At 42.3% G+C, this 25,668-nt stretch overlaps 1 long non-coding RNA gene across 4 annotated transcripts; it reads right to left on the reverse strand.

Annotated features, from left to right (window-relative positions):
* Positions 1 to 25,194, reverse strand: LOC137463333 (uncharacterized). 4 transcript variants are annotated; one of them, XR_010993893.1, is made up of 5 exons: positions 21,901 to 25,194; positions 18,021 to 18,103; positions 9,738 to 9,896; positions 2,651 to 2,740; positions 1 to 827 (listed from the first exon to the last, which is right to left on the reverse strand). It is a non-coding gene; the product is annotated as an uncharacterized lncRNA (long non-coding RNA). The 4 variants fall into 4 exon arrangements; XR_010993891.1 differs by lacking the exon at positions 1 to 827 and having other exon boundaries at positions 2,089 to 2,740; XR_010993894.1 differs by lacking the exons at positions 1 to 827; positions 2,651 to 2,740; positions 9,738 to 9,896 and adding exons at positions 15,864 to 16,021; positions 17,541 to 17,641.
* Between the last annotated feature and the right edge of the window lie 474 nt (positions 25,195 to 25,668).

Below are 25,668 nucleotides of genomic sequence, written 5' to 3' on the forward strand. Positions count from 1 at the left end.
AAGTCATCCCTGCTGGCTCCAGGGAGGAAAGTCCTCCACCTGCAGCACAGGGAAGGGAGCACTTTTAATAAGGCTGACAGGACACTGCCCTGACAGTGGATTGCCCTATCTCCAAGGGCAATCCACTCTCCTTCACTGGCTGTTCTGTGGGAGGTGTTCCCACCAGCTTCTTCATGGGTCTAAATTAGCAGCCTGAAGTTATTTGCTCATCAGTAGTTAAATGCTGGACCCTGTGACAAAGCTCCCATGGTGGCAGAGGGAGCTGAGATCTCACCTGCAGTGTTTAACCCAGACATCAAATTTTGTGGGAACACTGCTCCTCTCTCAGAGGGAGGTGAGCCTGGGCATGTCCCTGACCAGGTCATATTGGCTTGGCCAGCCTCAGTCCATCCCCAGGGAGGGCAGGAGCAAGGCAAGCTACCCCGCTGGTTATTAGAGTGGGAGAATGAATAATTTTCACAGGTTCAGTTAGGAGATTTCAGACAAATTGCTGAGACATATCAAGTGTACGTGATGGAAGACTAAAAGGTGAAACTCTGAAAACATGAAATTATTCTTGCTCTTAGCTCTCCTGGGCCTTATCCAGAAAATGCTTAATTTGGCCTTTCCATATAGCACCATTCAGGAACGATGTTCACAGCGTGTTGTATAGAGCTGGCTCTTTATTTTATCCATCTGCATTTCTCTTCTAATTTATTGACTTCTCCAGTTCTGATGATTAGGTCAGGCAGTGTCACATGCTTCAAGTACTGAGGCCAATTAACACTCTTTCTGGGTGACCAGGATTGCTGATCGATTAAGCTGCTCCATCCCACTGAGATTCCTTGCTGTTGCAAAGGCAGGCACACGGTCACATAAAATACATTGAAATAGAATTAATGAAAAGGCAGGCCTGAATGACAGCCAAGATGGGTTTTTTATTTTATTTCTGGAAGGAACCTAAGGAGGGGTTTATTGGACTCCTCTTCCCAGCAGTTGCAAAGAAAAAACAACAGTTATTAAAAGAAAGCTTTCTGGGGAGGGGGGAAGGAAAATGGATAGAACCAGCTAAAATAATATCTGAACAAAATAACTCTGTTCCTTCCAGAAAATAGTGAAAGTGGGAAATCATAGCAATAATAAAATCGAGGCTTTTTCTAAAAGATACACATATTTAGCATTCTCCCATCTACCCAGGAAAGATGTATTTTTAAACAATATTCAAAAGCTGTACAGCTCATGTTCCTCAATTTTTTTTACATATCCACATGAAAATGAAATTAACTGGGTACAGCAAGATACATGACCTTGAAGTGCTGTGCTAACAATATTTTTTTTGGACAAAAAACATTCCAGCTTGCATGATGTTAAGAGGGGCAAGAGTCTGCTGGATATCCTTGCACTAGGTAATGAGGGTGGGGAAGAAATGGAGAGGGGGTTTTGCTGCTGGAGGTGACTCTCTGCCCACATGGTACTGTCTGGCAGAGGATCGGACCAGCCTGATCTACCACCAGAGACACCCCTTGGACATTGATTCAATTTTTTTTGCTCCCAGATAGAATAGCTTAAAAAGCAATCCACATCATTGCATAAAAAGCAAACTCTCATCATATTCTCTGGCTGAATACATCAGAAGAGCACTGGGCATTTGCAGAACTAACACTTCAATGCAAGTGAAACTTGAATGAATAGCAGCACTTACTACCAGCCTGCATCAGAATCATTGGCTTGCCGAACAGTCTGGGTTGGAAAGAGCCTTTAAAAGCCCATCCCCTCTGCAGTAAGCAGGGATAACTTCAACTAGATCAGGTAGCTCTGAAAGCCTGTACAACCTGACCTTTCATGTTTCCAGGCATGGGGCATGTACCACATCTATGAGCAACCTGTGCCAATGTTTCTCCACACTTACCATGAAAAATTCTTCTTCATATCAAATCTAAATCCACCCTTGTTTTTTAAAATCATTACCTCTTGTCCTGTCACTGCAGACCCTGATAAACACCTGTCCTCATCTTTCTTATATGCCCCTTTAGTTACTGAAAGGAGACCTAAAGTCCTCCTGAAGCTTTCTCTTCTCCAGGCTGAACAACCCCAGCTCTCTCAGCCTGTCTTTGGTAGGAGAGGTGCTCCAACTCTCTGATCATTTTTGTGGCCTCATCTGGACTCACTCCAACAGGTCCATGTCTTTCCAAGGCTGGGGACCCCCAAACTGGACACAACACTCCAGGGGGAATCTCACAAGAGCAGAGCAGAAGTATTTACCCAGTATTTACCATGATGATGTCCCAGCTCAGGTTAGCACCCTCTGGACCAGGCACAAACCCACCGCAAGCTTTCTCCAGAGTAAAGCCTAACTGCACAAGAGGCATGAAAGTTAATGATAGAAGGAGGCAAAATATGGCTTTAGTTAAAGGTAACACAGAAAACCTGAAGAGGTTCTTGGCCTGATAGACTGCCTTTGTGTGGCAGAATATCCTTCTGTGGGACAAGGTCCTGTTTCTAGTCTTGACCCCTCATCCTAGAATTTTCATGCATGGCAAATCCTGTCTCAACCTGGCTGAAGATCTGACAGGCTGTGCATATGCAGAGTATCCTGTTAGCTTCACTACAGATCTGGCTGCAACAGACCCACACAGGACATTGTGGAAATGGGATTGCACTCTCTCCAAACCTTCTCTTGGGTATGTGCATGATTTCCCCTGTGATCTGTACCTTCTGGCTCCTTGGGCTGGATGGTCTCTAATGCCAGTCAATTCATCAGCTTTCAGCAAAAAAAGAGTAATTTTGGAAAGCTGAAACATGGTCTTAATTAACACGCTATTGTGGTTAATCTGTTTTACCAATCCCTTAATGCAGAGAATCAATAGTTACAGACATCAAAGTTGATGAGTTTCCTCACAGGAAAAGAAAAATCTATAAAACATAGATGGTTACACTTCTCAAAGCTGCAAATTAAAAACAATGAGTTTCACTAAACCTTACACCAAGGTGAAAGTTGCTGATATTTTAAATAAGCCCACAGCTGGCTCCTGGGCCAAAATTATTGCACAGCCATTTGAGCAGCAGGAAGACTGAGACAACTGCCTTCATAACCTTCCTAGCTTGAATGACACCTCAGTACATGACTTGGTGGATTTGAAAAAGTAATATTTTTCTTAGTACATGCCAACCAAATGGCTGTGGTATTGATCTAAATACAACAAATCTTCCAGACTTGTTGAGAAAATTTACCAGGCACAATATTAAATGTTCTTACAGGACTACAGCGATTGACGAAGGCCAAATGTGAATAGTAAGATACTTAACTGCCAAAAAATTTCTATGTCATGGAATATAATATTGTTTAGTTTCACAGTATGCAAGAAAGTTTTATCTTTGCAACAGTTTCACATCTTTAATATTCTACAGACTGAAAAAAACACAGAGACCTGGCTAAATTCCATGTGCCTTGGAGGAGTGGAAACCCAGCCATTGAGGGCAAGAGCTTTGTCCGTCTTTGCAGTTGGTTGTTCTGGTCTAGCTAAGATAAATAGCTCTCAAATTCACCATCTATATAGGGTTTGCAACTTTGCCTCTGGCAGATATGCCCACATTACTTAGTGAAATGTTTTTAAATGTTTTCTTATAGCAGATTTGATGCAAAAAAAACTTCTCCCAGCCTTCACAAAATATGCAGGAATTGAGGTTTACTACCTCTCTCTAATCACATATAATTTTACACTTAAAATTTATTTAAATATTTTATTCTTTAGCTCTTCTAAAAAAGGCTAAAACAATACCCATACTCCTCAGACAATCTGAATATTGGATCATTTACTGTAGGGAGGAGTTGTAGTTCTAGGGAGGCAAATAGCCATTGAGTAGAAACTGGTTTTAGTGCCAAAGTTTTGCTGCATTCCTTGTAGCCTCCCTATGTTAAAAGGCATTACCATTAGGTACTTACAGCTTAGAAAAAAAGACTTAATCTGGTGGGTTTTTTAATGGGTATTCAGTGGGACACAAGGAGATTTATGGTGCCTTTCCTTGGACATTTGGCAGTGGCATGAATCCCTTTTGTTGTGAAATCACAAGATCAGAGCACATTTACCATAAATATCTGGGTTGTAGCAAGCAGAGGTTTTTCTTATGTTAGATACTTCTCACACAGAAATACTGAAATTTTCTGGCCTTTAAAGAGTTTATATTTTCCTTGGAGAATAAATTTTACAGAGCTGCCTAAAAGCTAACCAAGAACTGAGTGCAGAGCATTGGGTAAGTGTAGTAGTCAATCCCTGCTCGGAAGAGCTTTTGCAATTTCAAATACCTTGTTTAAGCCTTTTCTTTTTTTCAGCTGTTGCTGTTTGAACATGGCTTTCAGTGAGGAAGCTTAGCAAACAGGTACCTTCTTTGTAAAGGAACAGCAGTTTTGGGGGTCTCAGAACCCCTGGGCAAATAGCAGAGTTCATGTTTGGAATTCTTGTTGCTGCCCCTGGGGCATTCAAGTAACAAAGCTTTTGATGCCTGACTGCCTGGAAGGCACTCAGGGTGAGTGAGGTGCAGCACCACAAATTCGGGTAGCAAAGTAGACCACCCATTGCACATCTCCTGTGTTGGCAGCTTCCATGTCAGAAACATTCTCTCCCAAATTTCTAGTAAATCCTGACTGCTCTCAGCCTGAAGTGGTCATTTTTCAGCTTTTGAGTAGGACCTTCCCAATGTGGTCAGTTTTACTGGACTCATATAAACACTCTGGTTTTGGTGAATCTTCAGCCTCGTGTGCCTTGATCCACAATGATATTTCCTGTGCTCCCACCAAGACTGATGTCATCATGACAGCATCTGAACAGGGAGTCCCAGTGGTCTAGCTCAAGGGACTGTGTAGTCACTGGGGGAATTACAGATTTTCAAAGTGAAAAAAAAAAGACCAAAAAAAAAAAAAACCAAAAAAAAGAGTTAACTACCATTCCTCCTGGCACTAAGCAACCAAATTCCCAAAGGATTTTTGTAAAGCATCCCTCATAATATCCATCTCTTCATCTGATTAAAACCCTTCTTTGTTTAAAAATGTCTCGAATCCTTTCAGTTTTCTAAAAATATTCACACGTTTAGTTGAGATGCTGCTAATTGGTGACAACTTTGTATTCTGAGTCTTACTCATTTCTCATCAAATGTAAGAGTCAGGCTTCACTGATTCTATGCTGGTGTTAAAAGCTTTACACACTGGATGCACCTTCCCTGCTTTATGAAAAACAGAGCTTGTTTGGGTTTTTTTTTCCCTTAATGTGCATGAAATTTTGAAGGTCATCTCCTCCTAAGGTTTCTGACCTGCCTTACTATTACAGTTTTCATATGTTTCTGTCCTCTTTCTCTGGCATCCTCTTTATAACACCTGAGAGAAGATGCTGTGTATTTTTAAGGTCTGCTGGTGAAACAAAGTCACGTCCATAAATAATTGAGCCCAAATCCAGTGCTATAATCTATGTGGGCGGGATGCAGATCTATTAATTCCATTAGGAGTCTGTGTGTAGGACAATCCTGTGAACAAACCCAGGGAAATCAATGATTTCTGGTTTGTTAAATGCATTGACAGGAAGAGGACTTGCGTACGGAATGTGACAGACCATATAGGATGAGATCCTGGCACTGTCCATGGCAGGGATGGGAGTTTTGAGTCAGTAGTTTAGATTCCATACATGGCTTGCTGTTTTTCTCTAAGTTTTACAGGCATGCAATTATTTGCACAAGTAGGACAGGACTGGCAAATTCAATAAGGCAAGTTTTTGATAAAGGTCTTTGGCTAATTTAGTGCCAGACTTGGAAAAAAAAAATGTATAGCCTTAGGTTGTTGAGATTAATGAAGTGCATTCTGGAGGTGTCCTGAACTGGATGCATTAGCAAAATAAGCCAAGAAAGCACCAGCAGACAAATCAAGCAAAATGCTTGACTTAGGAACTCCAGCAACTAAAGAGCTCACTGAGGAGCCAGAAGTAAATAAAGCCACAGTAAAACAGGGATGCAATGGGCTTCTAATTGCTCTGGGCTGAACACATACAGAGCACTCTACATGGAAAGAGAGAGAAAATGGGAAATCCCTCTAGAAGGTGCCAGGCTGACGTGGCCTTGGTACAGTAGAGCAAGCCATCTCTTATTATCACTTCCACTTCTCATGCTGGGTTTTTTAGTGTGATAAAGAATTAGGTTTAGCAAATTAGGTAAGGGAAAGGGAATTTGGAAATGGCATCCCCAGTGATTGATGATACTAATAAGTGTTGTGTCAAGGAGATCCCCTTCCCCCATCACACAGGGCACGTCCACACACAGCCTTCCTTGCACACTGCCTGAACAGAAACGTCACTGCATTCCACATATATTGAGCTATTTAGAGAGGGGGAATAAAAAATGTACACAACAATATTTATGCATGCAAAGTCTGTGCAATGCTGCTAAGGACACACACACTATTCATCCAAGTAGAAGAATGCAAGGAGGGACAATTTATATGCACAGAAATATGTATATTTTAAAAATCCCCCTGCGTACATATCTCCCTTTACAAAAAGATAATGGAGCCAAACCATGACAGATGATTGTTAATCTTGCACTGCAGGACTCTCCAGCTCAGTTCCCTGGTTTTGCTTCATTTGAGGCAAAATTTGAACCATTCCCCTGAGGGGAAGGTATTCTGCAGAGGAAATTTTTTTGCTTGAGCATGTTCATTCAAACAGGGAGAGCTTGGCAGTAGGGTTAAAGTAGGGTTTGGGAGAGGAGTCATATTTCTCTGCATCAAATGATTCAGAGCAAAATTTGAACCCGCCTGTCACATATCAGTTCTTTAACCAGCAAGCTGGAGGGGCCTGCCAGGGTGGCAAGACTGGCAGAGGTAAAAATGAATACAGGGCCATATTTGTCCCTCGGCTGTCCACTGGGTGAACCACAGCTCATTTAATCATCTTCCCGGAGTTTCAAAGGTACTGGATAGTGAAGTGAGGAAATTCGGCATTTGGGGATCTTTAAGTCTTGTTTCAGCTTGGGCTGAACCACTTAGTTTATTCTCAGCTATGGGCAGCACCTGTATCCAGGAACTTTGAATAAACGCAGAAGCGTGTGGAAGCTTAATAATATTTTGTGTCTGCAATAGCACCCAGCTGACAGATTTGGGTGCTGAAGGATACCTAAATTCCATTTGAAGAGCTGGACCTCTGTTGCTATGGTGATGAGAACTGTATAAAAAGCTACACAGAGTGGAATAAAATATTGTATTTAAATAGACCCATGGAGATCTACAAGTTTATTTCTTTTTTAGGTTTCATACTCATGCACACCGCTGTGTGCCTGCCATAGCTGCAATTTCCTTCCTCAGTTTGACACATGAGATTAGGTGACATGGAGTGCACTCTGTGCTCCCCGTGCAGCTGCCAGCCCAGACAGTCAAAGACTTGGAGTACAGCAAAACCTGGAAATGCTACTTTTGCCCACTCAACAGGAATGTGTTAATCACATAGGAAGTATGTGGTGAGTGGTGCTCGAGGGTATTTGAAAGATGCAGATGTGTGTGTGTGTGTGTGTGTGTGTGTGTGTATGTGTGTGTGGACAGCAGACTTTGTTGCAGACTAAACTGGGGGCTATCACCACATCTGCAAGACTAAGAATTCTGTATTGCTTGCTCCAAAATACAGTAACAGTAAAATGAATGCTAACTTCTCTCCCCGAGGTATTTCCTTCTCTCTCCTCAACATTTTATTCCAAAATTCATTTTATTCTTGACACAACCACTCTTAAGAGATAGAAGGGGCCACATACACAGACACTCGCTCCTTGGTCTGTGTGAGAATAATTTTAGAGCATAGAAAGACTTTGTTCTGCTGTCAGCTGAGAGGCAGCTTTTCACCACTCCAGCAAGCAGAATTTCCTTCCAGCAGGCTCCTTCTGAAGTTATCCCTAACTCTTCACATCGTGATGAGAAACTCACAGTCAGCCCATTCAATGTAATGGCAAACACAAAGCTCCTCAGATTACAATAGCATATGGATACAATTCCTTCAATTTTCTGGTGCATTGGTTTTTAGAGCAAAACTTTTGCTCTCCGTTCTTTGTGTTCTAGTCTTCTGCTCTGATTTAGTCTCACTTGAGGAGTCTGGAACGGCTTTTCAACTACAAAATATGCTAAAAACTTTCTAGATCACAGAATCACAGAAATGCTGGTTGAAATGGACATCTGGAGATCTCTAGTCTCCATCATTCTACTCAATCCACAAGGGACCAGCCTGTGGCTTTTTGCAGCTGAGATGTGCAAACTCCAAAATATGGAGGTTGAACAACATTTCTGGTGAGCTCTTCCACTGCTGTGCCTCTTGCTGAAATATTTTCTTAATGTTCAGACAGAAACCCCAAATCTCATTTTGTGGTCCCAGCCCTTCTTATAGTGCTTGGAACTAGCAAGGGTTTGGGTCTTCTGTCTTTGTAGCTGGCCATCAAGTGGTTTTACTTACAAGTGTGTCCCTTACCCTTGTCTCCAAAAAGGCAGGACAGACTCAACTCTCTTGTGAGCCTCTTCTTGTGAGCCATGAGATCCCAACCTCGTGCTATTTTGGTAGTCCTCCATTACACCTGCTGCAGTTTCTTCCTATCCTTCTTCAGCTGGAGCCCAAACCAGACACAAAAGCATAGATAGGATTTCATGAGAGTCCAGCGCTCTGTTCACTGCCAGCTATCAGCCAGACATCAAACCACTGATTTCTCCCCATCTCTTCATGAAATCAAGGGGCACCTAAACATCTGCAGGCATCACAGCCTTGAACACCAGTGCTCCTGAGGCAATTCATGTTGTATTTTCAGCTGTGCCCAGAAGTTTCTCAGTTTTAACAGATCTGAGCAGCTCAACATTCATCTTAGACATGACTCCTGTTGGTACCCACAAATGAGGCATCTGCCTTGCATGCAGGGGAGCCTAAGCCTGTGATCAAGGAGCAAAAGAACAGATGATTCACAGAAAGACAGCAAATAACCAGCAAAGTCTACTGTGACATCTCACTGCCAGTCCGCTGTCAGCGACCCCAGAGATCTTCTCTTTTCCAGGATACTGGCTGCCTGTGACATTTTTCATTCCTCCAACATTGAAATTAGAATGATCAGAGGCTGACCCACAGAGTCTAGTTCATCACGATTTTTTTCTTATTGATTGCATAAATAATCACAGGCAGGAAAGTGCCTTTTACATCAGTACACAATTGCATAAGCTTTTGTAAGAACATAAGGAGGAGTAAGTTGAGTGGTAAAGGCATGCTTGAATTGTCTTATTTATCTTGTAAGTCTAAAGGCCTGCAAAGTGACAAAGCTGTCTGTTTAACCTAGACTCATCTCCATTTTCTAACCTATTAATGCATTTGGAGTGTATGGGTAAACAACAGTATTTAACACTGATGGTCTTTGGGATACTCTTTTCTCTGGGCTCTGAGAGATTTTGTATATTTTGCACCTTTTTTTTTTTCCTTTTGAGGGATTAATGGCAGAATCATGGGCAAATTCAAGGGATTAGGATGGGATTCTTTCTTAAACAAAAGAAATGTGCAAACGCAAAGGAATAGGCAACCTGCTATGCAAATCAAAACTATGAGGTTAAATACAAAATAGACACGGAATTGCCTGGAGGAATATGATGAAAAGAGGCACAGATCTGTGAAAACAGAACAAGGATAAGGTTATGGGCTTCCTGCATTCAACAAAATATGGAGACTGTACTGTGAGATCAGACTGATGGAAAAACCTGCCTTTTGTGTGACCCACCTCATCTTTGGTGCTCAAGGAAAGATGGACAAATGCAGCACAGAGGTTGCTTCATCTTGCCTAGAGAAATTTCTGAATAAATTCTCTCCATTTCATCCGAGTGACGTGTCTTTCCAACAGATGATTGAAGGTCATAGGAAGGAAGATTGGAGACTCTGTTTGGTTATGCAGTTGGGGTAGCAAATAGAGAAAATGAGTCACAAGCTCTAATATTAAACATAGATGTCTTTCCATTTCCCAGAAAGTGGTCTTTATATGCAGGCTCTGAGCCATTGAGCCAGCTGGCACAGGAGCCCAAGACACCTTCTGAGCATTCTTTCATGTCACTGTGGCAGAATTTTCCTCTGTTCCCTTCTTTTCTGGCACAGCTATGGAGCCTGCTTGTGGCTGGCCAGTCTCTTCAAGCTTCAGATCTGTGCTCAGCATCACAGCTGGGCCCTGCTGCTACCAGAGCTAATTAGAGTCCTGCAGGTCACTGCCTTCATGAAGAGGTTTTTGTTGTTTTGTACCAAGTACCCCATTCCCTGGCTACTGGCACTTATCCTGCTTTCAGCACTGAGCCCTAAAGCTCTAAGACACCAGTGAAGCCAGACTCTCAGTACAATAATTAGGCTGAAACACAGAAGAAAAGCAATCCATTTTCTCCTGTCACAGCTAGCATCACTTCTTAGGTATTCTCTCCCACTTCCCTCCCAGATTGCTGTGTGGTGTGTGTAATGGTAACGTGCTCTAATTAATCCATGCTAGATGGGGAGCTGTGCTGGAAGGCTTGTGAGGTGGATCTGGCAGAGGAATGACACTTGTTCACCTCTAAGGGGGAAGTTTCACAGGCAGAGAGGGCAAGCTCACAGCTCACCTCTCTGGGGTACAGCCCCTATCCCTGCACATCCCCCTGCTGCTGCTGGCAGTGCTCAACCACCATGTCCCTCACATAGGTAGAGTTAGGACACTAAACATCCATTTCTGCTTTTCTTCCTGTTAATGTTTTTTTCTCTGTAGTGATACAGACTGGCTGCTACAAGGTCCGAAGATCAGAGCAAATGCAAGAGAAGCAGTTAGACCACAGGATCTGTATGGGAGGACATAACATTTTTGCAGACTGTGAACTGAAGGCTGAGCTGCTTCACAAAACTTTATTCTAAGTACCTGGGATGTGACTGATTGGGGGAAAACAAATGAAAACTGACTCTGGTCTTTAACTTTTCTTGGGAATATTTAGCCTTAAAAATATACATGTACTAAGCAAAGATCAGCCCAAAAGAGAGATGCTGTACCTCTTCATAAAGTATTTCTGGCATTCGCTCAAGGGTGCTATACTTATATGCCTATGTCAAGAAAATCATAGACTCATCACAGAATCAAAGGATAGTCTGGCTTGGGAAGGACCTTAAAGACCATCTAGGTCCAAATCCCTGCTGTGGGCTGGGGCACCTTTCACTAGACCTGGTTGCTCAGAGCTTCATCCAACATGGCCTGAAACATTTCCAGGGATGGGAAATGAACACTGACTTTTGCATCCTGAGCACAAGTAACATCAGTAAAAAACTAGCAAGGAAAGAGTAGCTCTTTATTTTTTGAGTAAACTATGGAGCCTTCAGATATGCAGTGAATGTCTAAAGAGGAAATGCTGTGGCAATGGTAAAACAAGGGACACTTATGCAGGTGTATGGATCAGTCTGATGACAACTATGTGGTTAGGTATGGAACAAATCCCATTCTCAAAGAAGCAAAAGTGAAACACTGTTTTACTGATCAACTTCAGTGATAGTTGCCAAGGGTTATATCCATGCAACATCCAGAAATAGGCCCTTTGTGCTTCATTTCCAGGCAAGGTAAAAACCTTTTTGAATAATGAAAATATGTGAATATGGATTGCATACTGTGATGAAGCTCCTGGAGCTTGATTCACTGGGGTGCTGGAGGTATCCAACTGCTGGTCTATGTGATAACTTCCAAACCAGCCATCTTCCAGACCTCCTTGGTACCTAAATTATATAGATACCGTGGCTCTCCTCCCATACAGAAATCCCTGTGGCACCTGAATTTCAACTACTGCTGCTCCCTATGTCAGGCTCACAAATCAAACATTTCCCTGCTTGCTGTGCTCATGGGACCTGAGCTATTCCATGCTGCAATAAAAACATACATATTCATTAAGGCACAGGGAACAAGAAGCTGTAAAGAGTTGATTCTGCAGCCTTGAGGGTTGGATCCTTACCTGCACTGGAGGAGAGGCAGCACTGGCTGCCTTAGTCTGTACATACTGAGTTGCAAATGCAAAGGAAAAGGCTTCTATTACATTAAGAACAACCTATTAGATTGACCAAGACAGCCACATCCTATCTCAGTCAGTACCCCAGTGGCAGAAAGTTTCCATAAAGAGGGGAGATCTGGCTGTGAGTTTATGTCCCAAAACACACAAAGCAGGGATTTTGTCTCAGGGATACTCAAAGAGCTGTGGTTTGCATGTGTTGCAGGGAGGAGTGTTTGGCTGTGTTTTGTGAGAAGATGCAAGGATATGGAGGAAAAGGATGGCTTCAGGATTTGGTAAATCCTCTGGGAAAGAGAGAAAATTTGTCAGTGAAACAGATGTCAAGCACCTCAGAGTCATCAAATTGCAGGTGAAGGTCTATCTGTGCAAGCACAGGGCCATGGCACCTGGAAAAACTGACCAGTGGAAACTTTTATATTTAGGAAATTAAACATTTCCTGTTTGAATAAATTTAATTAAAGGGAAGAGAAAAGAGTTTAAAAATTTACATTTAGATTTAGAGCATAAAGTGGCTGTTAGTATCCTGATCTGTCCTTGTAAATCTGGCCCCAAAGCCTTTACTCACTATTTTAAGATAGTATTTTTAACAACTTGTTCTTTCTCTACAGGATTTTCTAAAAATAGCAAAGATAATAATATGGGTGGAAAAACCACCAAATCCAAAGACCCTAAGGGGCAGAGCCAACAGCACACAAATGATCACCCTCTCCCCTGAGTGCATGGCAGGCAGTTATCAGTGCCAGTCTAATTGCCCATCTCCACTCTTGTGATATCAGCAAAACAAAAGGGGCCAAGCAAATCCCTGGTGTCACTCCAAGGAAGTTGCTCGAGCTACCTCAGGCCTGGGTTTGCCCAGCACGTTCAGCAGAGTGATGTATGCTAATGTGCAGGCATCTCCCCTGTGCATCTGCACCTGGCCTCGGGTCCACACCAAGTATCTGTCCATCACTGCATTTCTCTACTTGTGTTTTGGATTCCTGTGAAATATATTCTTGCCTCTTTTGTTTAACCTTTGTCTTCCAGTTTTTGTCTGCCTTGTGAGTTTTGCCTAATTAGGAACCTTTCAAATTCCCTTGTGGCCTCGAGTTTTCTCATGCAGAATTTGGAATTAGTGTATTATTTTGTGGCTAGTTTTCAGGGCCAGGTTCATGCTTTTAAAGTGCTAAAATAACAATTAACAATACTTTGCACTTCCATACCATTTATTTATTTCTCTGGGGATCTGAAAGCACTTTATAAGCAGCAATTAATTAAGATTCAACATTATGAGGAGAGGAATGTATAGGGACACATTTCTACTGTAGAAATGCAGCCATTTCTGAGGTAGCTAGTAATGACAAGTTTAAGAGAGTTACTACAACATATTGAATACCAGACAGCAGTTTTTAGACTGTAAAGTAAAAAACACATGCAATACCCAGCTGAATTTGCAAAAGAGATTTATAGAATCAGAATGAAACTACAGAAATTAATTTTGACTACAGTGCCAAAGTCAGGACCCCTCTCACCCATGGCCAGAAGTGCTGCTTCATGTCCTGCACAGAAGCAACCAGCCCTGATAACTGACGTAAACTGGGCCTTAAGGCTCCCACACATGGTGCTGGGACTCAGATTTGGTACTGAGGAAATAGTGCCACCTACTGAGCCAGCACCCCGCCAAGGACCAGTGCTCAGGGCGAATTCCTGTAACGAGTGATACCCACACCCAATATGTAAAATCCAGTATACTTTCTATGTGACATATATACAATACATATACAGATAGACAGGCAGACAGCAGAACAGTCAACATGCCAGAAAAGATGCAAACTTGGGCTTGTGTGATTATATCACTTTTTTATGACAGCAAGGAGAAAAGACCTGAGCATGGACTGAAGCACCAGCACCAGCTGTGTATTTTGAGGCCCCACAGTAACTAGCAGTCATGTCTTGCCTTTGCTTCCACAGCCTTCAGCATGTTAATGAAGGAAAGAGTGTTTATTATTTTCAGCACTCCTCCTCCCTACAAGGATAGTATTAATGATGTAAGGAAGTAAACAACTCACCAAGCCACAAAGCTCTAACAGTTATTAATTTCCAAGGAACTATCCTCACACCAATCTATGAACTGGAGCATTGAAGAATGGTGTGAATAAATATGAACACAGACACATGCTGGTTTACAAATATCAGACACTGGTCCAGTTTGTCAAAACTGCTCCTTTTCAACAGTTTCATATTTGGACGATGACAGCTAAATCCACACAGATTTAGCCTCAGTTTTGCCCACACTCTTTGCTGCAGAGGCTGGTGTAGGCAGCATGGTTGAGGCTACTGATCCTAAAGCAACCCAAGCATAGACCAACAGGCACCTGCACCCGCTCTCAGCTTCCATATGAGCCAGGACTTCTGATACCACCAGGGTAGTGCAGATATTTCCCTGTTGCTGTTGTGGCTGCACCATGCTGGGGCAGATCTGCTGGTGGAGTTCAGAGTGACTGGATAAAAACTAGGAGAAAGCCATGGTAAAACTTGTGCATGCCTGATGACTGACTATGCATGGTTCCCTCCTGCTTGCTGTCTCTTACATGTGACTCTTGACAGCTTGGCTGTACCCTGGTGTGGCTTGGAAAGAAGAGTTGGCGATTGTTCTCATCCAGGATACAGTAAATTAAGGCTGGAGATCGGGGAAATTGGAGAACATTTTTTCCTGCATCAGGGGAAAGCTGAGGGCTAGATGATTCCCATCTTAAATCAGTGCTCTAACTGCTGCCATGTAGTTCATAACATAACAAATGGCACCATCCAGTACTAGAATCCTGCCTTTATAGAAAGGGGTGATGGAGCAGACTTCAAAGGCATGAAGACAACTAACATTTCCAGTAAGTCTCCTCTTCTTTCCTCACACATCACAAATCTGGGAGACAGGAGCACGCTCTGGAAGTCTTTATTGTTGCTTATGCCTTTTCATTGACTGCAATCTAAAAAAAAAATCTAAAAATATTTAGGTAGCTGCATCCATCTCTTTTTTCTTCTGCCCAGGCCCCTAAAATTTCAACCATGCATGCAAGCTGGAGCAGCTGGATTCAGGCCATTTTCATAGATCCATAGAATCACAGAATAGTTTGGATTAGAAGGGACCTTTAAAGTTCATCTAGTCCAACCCCCTTGGAATAAGAAAGGATATCTTCCACTTAATCAGGTTGCTCAGAGCCCCGTCAACATCCCTATTTCCAGGGATGGGGCCTCTACCACCTTTCCAGGCAGTAGTGCTCATTACCCCTTTGTGGTAGCTCTTCAGGGCTTTTTGTGCAGTGTCAGGAGGTCTAGACCACAGAGAACTCTGCAAAATCCAGGCAAAATCTGCAATTCAGGATCAGCTCTCAGCAGAGCTTAAGAGTGCAAAGTCAGCTCAAGGCTGATCCTTACTACAGGTAAAATTCAATTCTGCAAAACCAAAAATAAAAAAAAATAAAGGAAGACAGTAGGAAAAGCTGTGAGACACCAGTTTGGGGGAAGATTGCTTTTCTAAGCTGTCTCTGAGCTATCTACCTGAAAACTTTGTGAGTGGAAACAGAGCAGGTGAGAGGGGGAGGGGAGAAGCCTGGGAAGGAGAACTAGACTTGCTTCTCCAGTTGTTGCTGAGGAGGAAGAAACAAATTAGTAATCATTGTCCCTGCCAGCATCTGCCAGCATCTGTGCAATAGAGACTGGCCAGACAGGGACTGAGGACCAGGGACTGGGGAGGGCTTTGCCACATGCCTTGTCCAAGCAAGGCAGTCTGCTAGCCACTGCTGCCACAGGGAACCACCAACTCTGCCTGCCTGCAAAGGCACTGCTGGAGGAATGAAGACAGAGATGTAAGTTCCTATCTTGGAGCATATTTTTCCCCCAAAGCCCTTTGTTACTGCAGGGACTCATCTTGCTGGAGTCTTTTAGAGATATAGGACCCTCATCAGGAAGCTCTGCTGCACACCATGGCAGCTGTCTCTTCTTTTCAACCACCTCTGTCTGAGGTCACTTATTGACCTGTTGGGAAAGGAATTAAATTTTTCTGAAAGGGAGTAGCTTCATTTTCTTATATATGAATCCACATTTGATTGCAAGCTGTTTGTAACATGGTACTGAGCACAGAGACCCTAATCCTCACCAAAGCCCTTGGGTATGTGTTCATTACAGGAACAAACAAAAATAGTGATTGCATTAGTTACCCACTCAGCAAACCTGGCCATTTAAGGACACTGCTTCTTGCTGTCCCTCTGCAGAGCACTATCCTCAAAAATGAAAATAATTTCAAATAATCGTTTCAGTTTCAGGTTGCTCAAAGCCAGGCACTTGTAAGGGTAGGCTGTCAACTTTCCTGCACCAATTAATGTATTGATAAAGCTTCTGGAGTAGTGACATTAACAGCATTATCTTACAAAGATACCTGCAGGTACTATCAACACAATTACTATTGAATCTGAAGTGGGGAAACTGGTGAGCCTGCCTTAACAGAATTACCAAGATACATTGAATTATTTCTACCGATATGGAAACTTCCATAAGAACAAAGCACTGAGTGAGACTTATTTGTCTTTGTTGAGCAAAGCTGAAGCACAGATGCTCCCCAGGCCATTCTGGCCCATGCTGGTGATACATTCAGAGCTCTGGATATTTCAAGTAAATACAACTTTAGCCACACTCCTTCCACTGTCCCTACTGCTTTTGCTTAAAGGAACAGACCTAAAGCAAAGGGCTACCCAGCTACAGAAAGGTGATTTATATCTGTAGCACCATAGCCAGGGGAGGAGGCTTAGCCCCAAGGTGGGATGTCAGAAGAAGGTGCTCTTACCAAGGTATGGATGGGCACAAGGCATTCATCCACTTTCACTCCTGTAGCAAAACCCAGTGGCCAAACCAGTGTTTAACAGCCTCTGGACTTACTCCAGCCACTGCAGAGATGTTAGCTTCAGGGTGCGGAGAGTGGGGAATGTGATCAGGCAGGAACAGTCACAGGGCATCTCAGTGAAAACAAAGGAAAGGATGCCAGATGAGAGAGAGCTGGGATATGTCCATCTTAGCCCTACGTAGCAAATGCTTCTACTCTCAAAATTTGAGCATGCCCTTATAAAATCTTAATGTGCCCTAGCCATGAGCTGTCCCTTTTCCACTTAACCCATGTATGTATGCATGTACATATACAAATATATAATTGTAATATATAATAAGTGACCCATTGAAGAAACAAAGGAGCAAACACCACACAGGGTAAGCAATCCTACTCAGAGACATTGCTTTCCCTGTTTCACTTGCTTTGGTAGATTGCTATATTGTGCAGAGATATCTCCCCACTGTTTCCTCTTAATTACCCTTAATTCTATTAAACAGACAAACATTAACTGCAAATAATGTATGCTTAATTATGCAGTGTTGGTGGTTGATACTGTATTATCACCAGCTTTTCTTTTAATATTTTGGCAACACTCAAATGAAACTGCTACAATATGCTTAAATAGCCTCTATCAGAGTGATGGTCATGAATCCACTGCATGCAGAGCAACCTCACCTCTGCCCACAGAAGGCCAGCAGGGATGGTGAAAAGGAGCAGTTTCCATCCCAAATGAGCTTCCAGATGCCCTTGCTCGATATGGATCTGATGGCAGGAGGCTAGCAAATGGTTGCCAGGCGACCCCAGAGAGAGGCAGCAAGCTCCACCATGCAACACAAAACAATCATTTTCAAAATAAAGCAAAAATTCTCTGGGTTTTGTCATCATTATTATTTGTAATCGCTTCTGAGGATGGAGAAGGCTTGTCAGACCAGATGGGACCAGAATATATAATGAAGGACACAGTACATTGCACAGGAACCAGAGGTAGCTGAGAGCAATAGGGCCCCAGGACTGTCACTATTGCATTAGGGACAAACAAAACCACAGGGACACCGGTAAAAGATGCATCTATTTTCACAATGACATTGCAAAGATGCCATATGACAGACAGCATTTTTAATCACTAAATAATCATCTGGTACAGACACTCTTTACCTGTTATGGTAGACTTGGTATGGGCCTCCAAGGGTCTAGGATCTTCTTGGGTTTGGCTCTGTGTGTCATATTTGCCACAGAATCTGTAATTCAAACTAAAATAATTTGTTTTCTATGTTGAAAATTTCTAAGAACAAGGTGTAAAAAAAACGTGGTGAAATGGGAATTTTTTTGCTAGATGCTTTACTTTGCTTTCCTGTCTCTTCCACCTATGTACTGCCCAAGCAGAAGTAGTACATTTTCCTGCTGTTACAGAACAGCTTAAATAAATCCATGAGCCACCTCCCCATTTCAGAAGACACAAAATACCTGAGGCATGGCCCTGTGCCAGCATTCAGGTAATGAGAAGAGCTGAACCAACTCCTAGTGGGCCCAAGGGAGGGTTTGGAAGAATTTAGGATAGAACAGTCCTTTTACAGTGAATTGGTTGAAGTGTTTCAAGTAGATTTATCCTCATGCCACTTTAGAGGAGTCCTGCTCGAAGACACTGCATTTGCCCAGAATGAGACTATAAAGAGGATCTGGCCCTTGACCCATTAAGTATACACCATTCCCAACATAACAAGCCAGGTGCAGTTCTCCTTCCAGACCCCTCCTAAATACTTGAAATGGGTTGGGTGAAATAGGTCTCAAGCCAGTGCTGGCCCTGCTTGAAACTGGAGTTTAGGCTGGGTAGTGTCCCAAGGCCCTTTTGGTGTGAACAGTGCTAGAGTGGTGCAGTGATGAGGAGGAAACCTCAGCACTGTGAAGCCACTTCAGAGCCCTTGAAGTATCCTAAATTCATATTGGCAGAAGTGCAAGGAGTAGAAATTCCTTTCTTTGCTGACCGAATCAGTCAAGCGCCTGAAACACCTTCAGGGTGCAGAAGCAACTCTGCATTCACATGGCTGAGTCACACAGGCCAGAGACAGACTTGTGCCAGCGTGGGATTGGCACAAAAGCTGAATAATGCAGACATGTTTACACTACTGCTGCTGCTGCTGCTACTGCTGCTGCCTTTACTCAGGGACTCGTTTTATTCTTGCAGGCTCTCAGGCAGTCACCATTCATGCACAGGTGCAACCATAAAGGGGCCAAATGTGGAAGGCAGGGTGTGACTAAGCCCAAAAATGAGCGACTCAAATGCATTATTCATGCAGAAAGCTTACAATGCTTCACAATTCCTTTCTTCAGAACAGATCACTCCACTATCAACGTCAGCTACATGATTCTTCATTTCTGACACCTGCCTTTGTTCCTTTTCCACCTCGGAAGCGAGCTGACCTGGGTGTTTGCCTGAAATCTTTGCTCAGGACAAATTTTCCAGCAATGCTGGGTAACAGCCTGGGACATGTAGGGGGTAGAAGTGACACAAGTGACAACAGGATCCTGCCCTCTTATGCTGTCTGCTCCTCTGAGCACAGGAGTCTGTGTGATGTCAGGAACTTTGCTAGAGAAATGTATTAGAGGAAAAGAAGGGTTTAAAAAAGAGAGAGGAAGAGGAGACCAGAGAAAGCAAAAGGGAAGGTGAGGATGGGAAGAGAAAGAAACTTTCAATCAACATTAAAAAAAAAGATGGAAACTTGACTATGTTGAAAATAATAGGGGTTTTAACAGTTAAAAGGTTTTAAAAGGTCATTATGCATTTAGCAGCAAAAGAGCAATATGAATTTCTAAGCAGCAACATCTGGAAGATCAAAAGAAATCATACTTCAATCAACATGAAAATCTCTGCTCATTACACACAATCATATTTAGTTATTAATAGACACAGGCTAGACACTGACATTTTACACATTTCATCCTATGATGCGCCAGGGACACTTCTGGCATTTAGTTTATCATTTTCATCAGTGTCATGGAAAGAGTGACCGATATGACCCCAAAAAATCTCACACTGTCAGTCATCGTAAGTGAATTTATCAACACATACGAAATCAGAATCCACATGAGAGTTTTAACTGTTTGCATACTAAATTACTTCATTCTTCACGCTTCAAAAAAAAAATCAGTTTTGCATAATAAATAATGATAAGGGCCAGTGGACAATTATATAGGTGGAAACAGTATGCAAAATACTTGGAATTCAAATTTGACGCGTGAATATACCCAGAAGTTGCTTAAGTAATCAGCTCAGCAGCTGTATTAGCCATTGTTAGAGCTTAATACAATAGCTCTTCAGCTTATATTAAAAGCAGCCCAACTTAAACTGCAGTTGGCACATGTCCTATTAGTATTTTTGTTTTGTTAGACAGCTTCCAATGGATTCAGATGTGCAATTAGGTCAATATTAAAATTAAATGGTCTGTAGTTTTAAGTCAGAATACAGAGAGGTCTTTAGGAGGAAGGAGTCAGTCCAAAAATAATGTTGACTCCAACATGAGCACAAAAACAAAGTGCTGTAAGCCAGCAGCCCCAGCCTAAATCTGTACCTTGTGGTGTGAGAGGGAAGGCTCTGAGCTGAGAATCGTTTGCTAAACTGGCATATTCGATTTCATGACTGATTTTTGTGTGTAATAATTGCATTAAAAAAATAATGAGAGTGGGTTTCTTTCTAGTTTTAGCAATCACTATGGCAAACATGCTGAGACGCTTCAGACAGAAATGTGATTTTACTTCTAATGACAATTATTTTTGGACTGACTTGTAATTTAGTTCGTTAATTAGATCTGTCACTGCATTTTCTAACTCAGTTGTTGCATCCTTTGATGATTTTACTAGAATTATACTTCTATTTCTGCCACTTTGCATTCTATGCTTTAATAATTCTTCAGACAAGTATGCTAGGCAGTTGATTACATTTTGTGGCAGCAGTAATGTAAACCCTCTCCCGTGTTACATTGATTCAAAAATCACGCTGGTCACTGAACCAATGTGCTAAGCCAATGCTGCTCTGAACGAGTGAACTATTCAGAGGAATTCAGCCAGGGACAGATTGTGGACATGCTTTTTTAGTCATTAAATGGATATAAGCAGTTACAAGCAATTGTAAATGTAAACAAGTTTTTTAAAAAATACCCTGAATGTTCTAAAACTCATTTAGTTATCAGCAAAATGAGATCTTATCTGCTAAATTATTTCAGGGCGAGCTTGTGTAGGTTTATTATATATTAATGAACTGACAGATTTTTAAAGATCTTGCCATTTCAACAACTTTAGAAAATTGATTGGTTTTATGTGAGGTCTGGCTTTTTATTCACCCAGAACTGTGGGTGTAGTTAGAAATTCACTTTTGCAATGAAGACAATATGATCAAAATAGACACATCCAAAAAAACTCCAGCACTCCCAGAAAACCAAACACAGGGAGGCTGATTCCTCCCAGCCTCCCTGTGTACCCAGACATCTGCCAGTCAGGTGCTGTGTGACGTGGATTACAAGACAAAATCCTGCTGCTGAAAATACCCACCACTAAACATAGCTGGTAGGGCAGTGAGTAGCCCTGGACTATGCTGGCTCTAATTCCACTCTCTGCCCTGCACAGGAGACAGCTTGGAGCTGCCCTGCAGCCCAGGCAAAGCAGGGAATGATCACAGTTTCCCTCTTCTCTTTGCTTGCTCAAAGCAGAAATATTTGCTTTTCTTCCGTTCCTGGAATTAAACTGCTTGTGTTGTCTCTCTTTCAAGAGAGGGATCACAGAGTCAGAATTCCAGAAATTACCTAGCTCTGCCTGACATGTCCTTACTCAGTTCTGTCCCACTCCTAAAAGAATGCATTTGATAGAAGATTTTTATTTAACACATTCAGGGATATTTTTAACACCAGTTTAAGAGCATTTTCATGTTTACTGTACAGCTGGATTTATTCAAAGTAGCTGTGCAGGCCCTAGGAAGACATCCTGTGAATCCAGTATTTGCTTGTTTGGCTTTAGGGGTGCTGTGAATTTCCTAGCAGTGACTTACCAGACTTCCAGGACACAGGGACGAGCTAATGACTTCCCAATAGTCTTCTTCCCACATTTCATTTAATTCGTCCAAGTAGGCTCAATTTTCAACCCACTAAGCAACAGCACAGGGTAAAAATATTTGTAATTCTAATCGTTGATTTGTAATTATTTCTTAACCTCCACGGATTTCTTTTCACTTCTAGAAATGTTGGGCTGCAGAATAGAAATGGATATTGCTTTAAAAGGTTCTATAAAGCCTGGAAAATGGAGCAATGCTCACATTGCTGGTGGTCAGAAAGGCCTTGCTGAGGGAAGGAAAGGAAAAACTGAATCAACAGTGCTCAGCCCCATGAAGAGGCTGTCCATTATTCCACAGACCAGGCAAGAAACTGAGCACTAATTTTCTTTCTTTAAATGATCTCCCATATGGTTTTTGATCATAAAAGTGCACCTTAAAATAACTAGACTTAATAATAAACCATTTGAATCTCAATTGTTAAAATTTCCAAGGATTTTACTAAAAATAACCAAAAATTCCTCATGAAAGTGCTTTCCAGTCTCAGAAATACATCCCCAGCTGGTGGGAATGAGTTCATGGGCTTGGAAGTGGAGTCACAAGAGAGGATGTCTAGGAATTTCTGCTTTATTATGCCCATGGGTTTTTGTCCTGTTGTCATGGTTTAATTTTGGCAATTTACCTCCTCTACTATAAATATAGTTTAAAAAACCTAATGGGCAGTTCACTCATGGCTTTTCTGAACCAGTTTTGTTGGTTTTTTTTAATCTGGTAAGCAAAAATACTTCAATGTCTACAGTGCTTTCTGAAGAGGCAAGACAGAGAAAGATAAAGCCCATGGGCATGAGGGAGATGTGGGATATTTGTCCAATTGCTGCAAAAATTAGACACTTGGAATAAAACAAAGCTGTTTAAAGTATAAAGCTGTAGGAGCATCATATGAGCAGGGCAGGAAGGGGGTACATTTGAAAGGCAACAGAAAAAAAAAATCACTTATCTTTTAAAAAACCACTACTTACAACTATTAAAAACCTGAGAAAATCATGTGCACAACTTTAGGTGGAGGGAGTAGCAAAAGAGCATCTTTGTATCACAGTAAAGCCACACATGATCCTTGGATGCAGTAGGGTGCTGGCCCTTGTCCCCACAAGTGCTTTCCTCCTGCATCCTCTGCCCCAGACTCTGGGAGGTCACAGCAAAGAACGGATCCAGTGAGGACTGGACATGCTCTTTTTCTAGGAGAGAAAAAAGCCCTGAGAAATCCTGGGGCATGACATCCACACTAGGTCAGTAATTTAATGGAACAGGGGAGGGGGGGGGAAGGAGCAAGAGGGCTGTCAGGCAAGCAGAAAAGCAAAGGAGCAAAAGCAAAAAAGGTTTTCTCTTGTCATGAAAAGTGCCCTGTGACATCTGGTCAGGATGCTTGTGGAGCAGTAGGATTCATGCAGGTAAAAAAACCTATCCTGATGCAGGCCTGAAGCAAGGCAAGGTAGGCTAGCTGTGGGAGGACTGTCAGAAGGGATGTAGTCATTCTGAAACAGATATGCCTCTGCACAAAACTAGTACCAGTGCAATTCATTCCAAAACAGACTCACGCTGCTTCCAAATTGGTTTAATTAAGGCAGAATCAAAATGTCAGCTTAAAATAAAGGAAAAGAGAAAAAGAAAAGAACTTTTGTATGAAGACACAAGGCATCTGATGCCAAAAAACCCACAAAAATTACAGAGGAGGAGAAAAAAAATCTCAACATTTCCATCTTGCCAAAGACCTTTCTCACTGGAGGGAATTTCAGTTGAATAGTTGCCACTGCCAGCAGCTGGAGTTGCAAACTGAGCAGGGAAGCAGCAGGGTTCTCATTCTCTCGCCTTGCTGACCAAGGACTCTGACAATCCAGCTCATTATTTTCACAAGTTCAGCTCAAAGCAGCAGTCCCAGCGCTTGCTGGGCCCACATTAGTCCATTTACAGCATTTGTATCATCCAGTGACCGGGATTCTGGCAAGAACTGAGGTAAAAACCATCTTGGAAAGGAGGCTTGGTGAATGGCAGCACTAAAAAGCACTCCTGGTTTTTCTATGCAAGAGGAAATTCGGTGAGAAATCCACTGCAGTTTTGGGGAGCAGTGTAAAGAATGGGAAGGAAGAGCTTCATTCCAAGTGGAGAAGCCTTGGGTGCCTTTCTTCCACAGAATGTTTGCTGGAGGTTTATGAACCTCCACATGCACTTTGGAAGGGGAACTGAAGAAACTGAAACTGTGATTGCTGCTTTTGCTCCAGACTGGCTTGGGCATCTGGGTAGTTCCTCAGCTGCAAAGCAGCACTTGCCTTGCCCTCATGCAAAGCACAGGCAAAGGTCCAGGCAGCAGCTCCAGAGATGGTTTTGGAAATGGTACCCCAATGCCAGACTGGACCAAATCAGTTCACAACAAGGAGAGACTCAGAACACCTGAAACAAAGGTGGTTATTATTGTTGGATGTTGTTTCAGCTTTTCTAATCTAAAAACAACAGTTAATAAAACTTAGCAAAATCTTCTCTGAGAAATTTCACCATTGTGCAAATTTTTATGCCTGATTTACAAACTCAAGTAATTAACAGCGCTCCAATGGAAATGATAGTAAAAACCACACTACAGTAGAGCTATGGGGAATGCTTTCCCTCTGTCTTCTTACAGTTCTTTTGTCCCAAGCTGGAAATAAATATATAAGTTAAACAAAATAAAAATGCCCACCTAACTGTGCAGATGCATAGTTAATTAATCACTTAATTTAACCCACTTAGCTTCAATGGGAAAGAAATGCAATTTGACAGTCAGGGAAATATTTTTCCATGTATTCTAGTGTTTGAAAACATCTGCTTTATTTTAATAGCACCTGAATTCAATGGATTGATGCTAATGTTTTTGCTTAATTTGGTTTTAGAAAGGCTGTATAACATTAAATAGGTAAAGAACATACCATGGGTGAAAAAAACAGTGTCATTATGTTTCTGGCAAATATTAAAAAATATTATTATAAATAAATATATATATTTGTGAATAGATTGATTAAAGAGGTACTTAGCCAAGAAAATTTGCTTTGGGACGAAAGTTGATTTTAAAAAATCATGCGCTTACAGCTCCAAAGAAGACATTGCTAGAAAACATTGAAGTGTGTGGTTCGTTATATTTGAAATCTGAGATTCCCATGTTAATGGCTCCCCAGTATTCATTACCATAATGCAGCATTAAACAAGCTATGCTACACTGCCTCCACAACACGCTGCTGTCCATCAGCAGGGAGCAGGGCACTGGGGACCTGATCTGCAGCTCTGTGCAGCCAAAGGCTGCTCTGCTTGTTTTCCCTGCCTTTCCTTTCACCTACAGCACGAGGTGGCACCTGCGCCCCAGGAGCGCTCACGATGCGCATGGCTGAGCAGGCTGTGCTGCTCCTGCTGCACCTCTCGCTCCATACACTCTGTCCACAGATAAAGGCAAAGGCAGCTCAGCCTGACTCAGGAGGCAGGCAAAACTGAGATATGGCCTCAGGGTGAAGGATCAGCGCCAGGTTGCTGGATCCATGCCCAGCATAGAAGGATTTCTATGAAACTGAATTTATCTATCCTGATGTTGCCAGGGATGGCAGCAAGAACACCTTCTCCAAGAGCTGTGTAACCACTGCCCGCAGCATCCTATGTACCACTGCCAGCACACACATGTATTACATCATGATGGTTGCCAAAGCAAAAGACAATGTGGGGATTGGGGGACTATTAAAAGGGTGACTAAAAAAA

Source organism: Anomalospiza imberbis, chromosome 1 (assembly GCF_031753505.1).
Source record: "Anomalospiza imberbis isolate Cuckoo-Finch-1a 21T00152 chromosome 1, ASM3175350v1, whole genome shotgun sequence".
Classification (NCBI taxonomy): Eukaryota; Metazoa; Chordata; class Aves; order Passeriformes; family Viduidae; genus Anomalospiza; species Anomalospiza imberbis.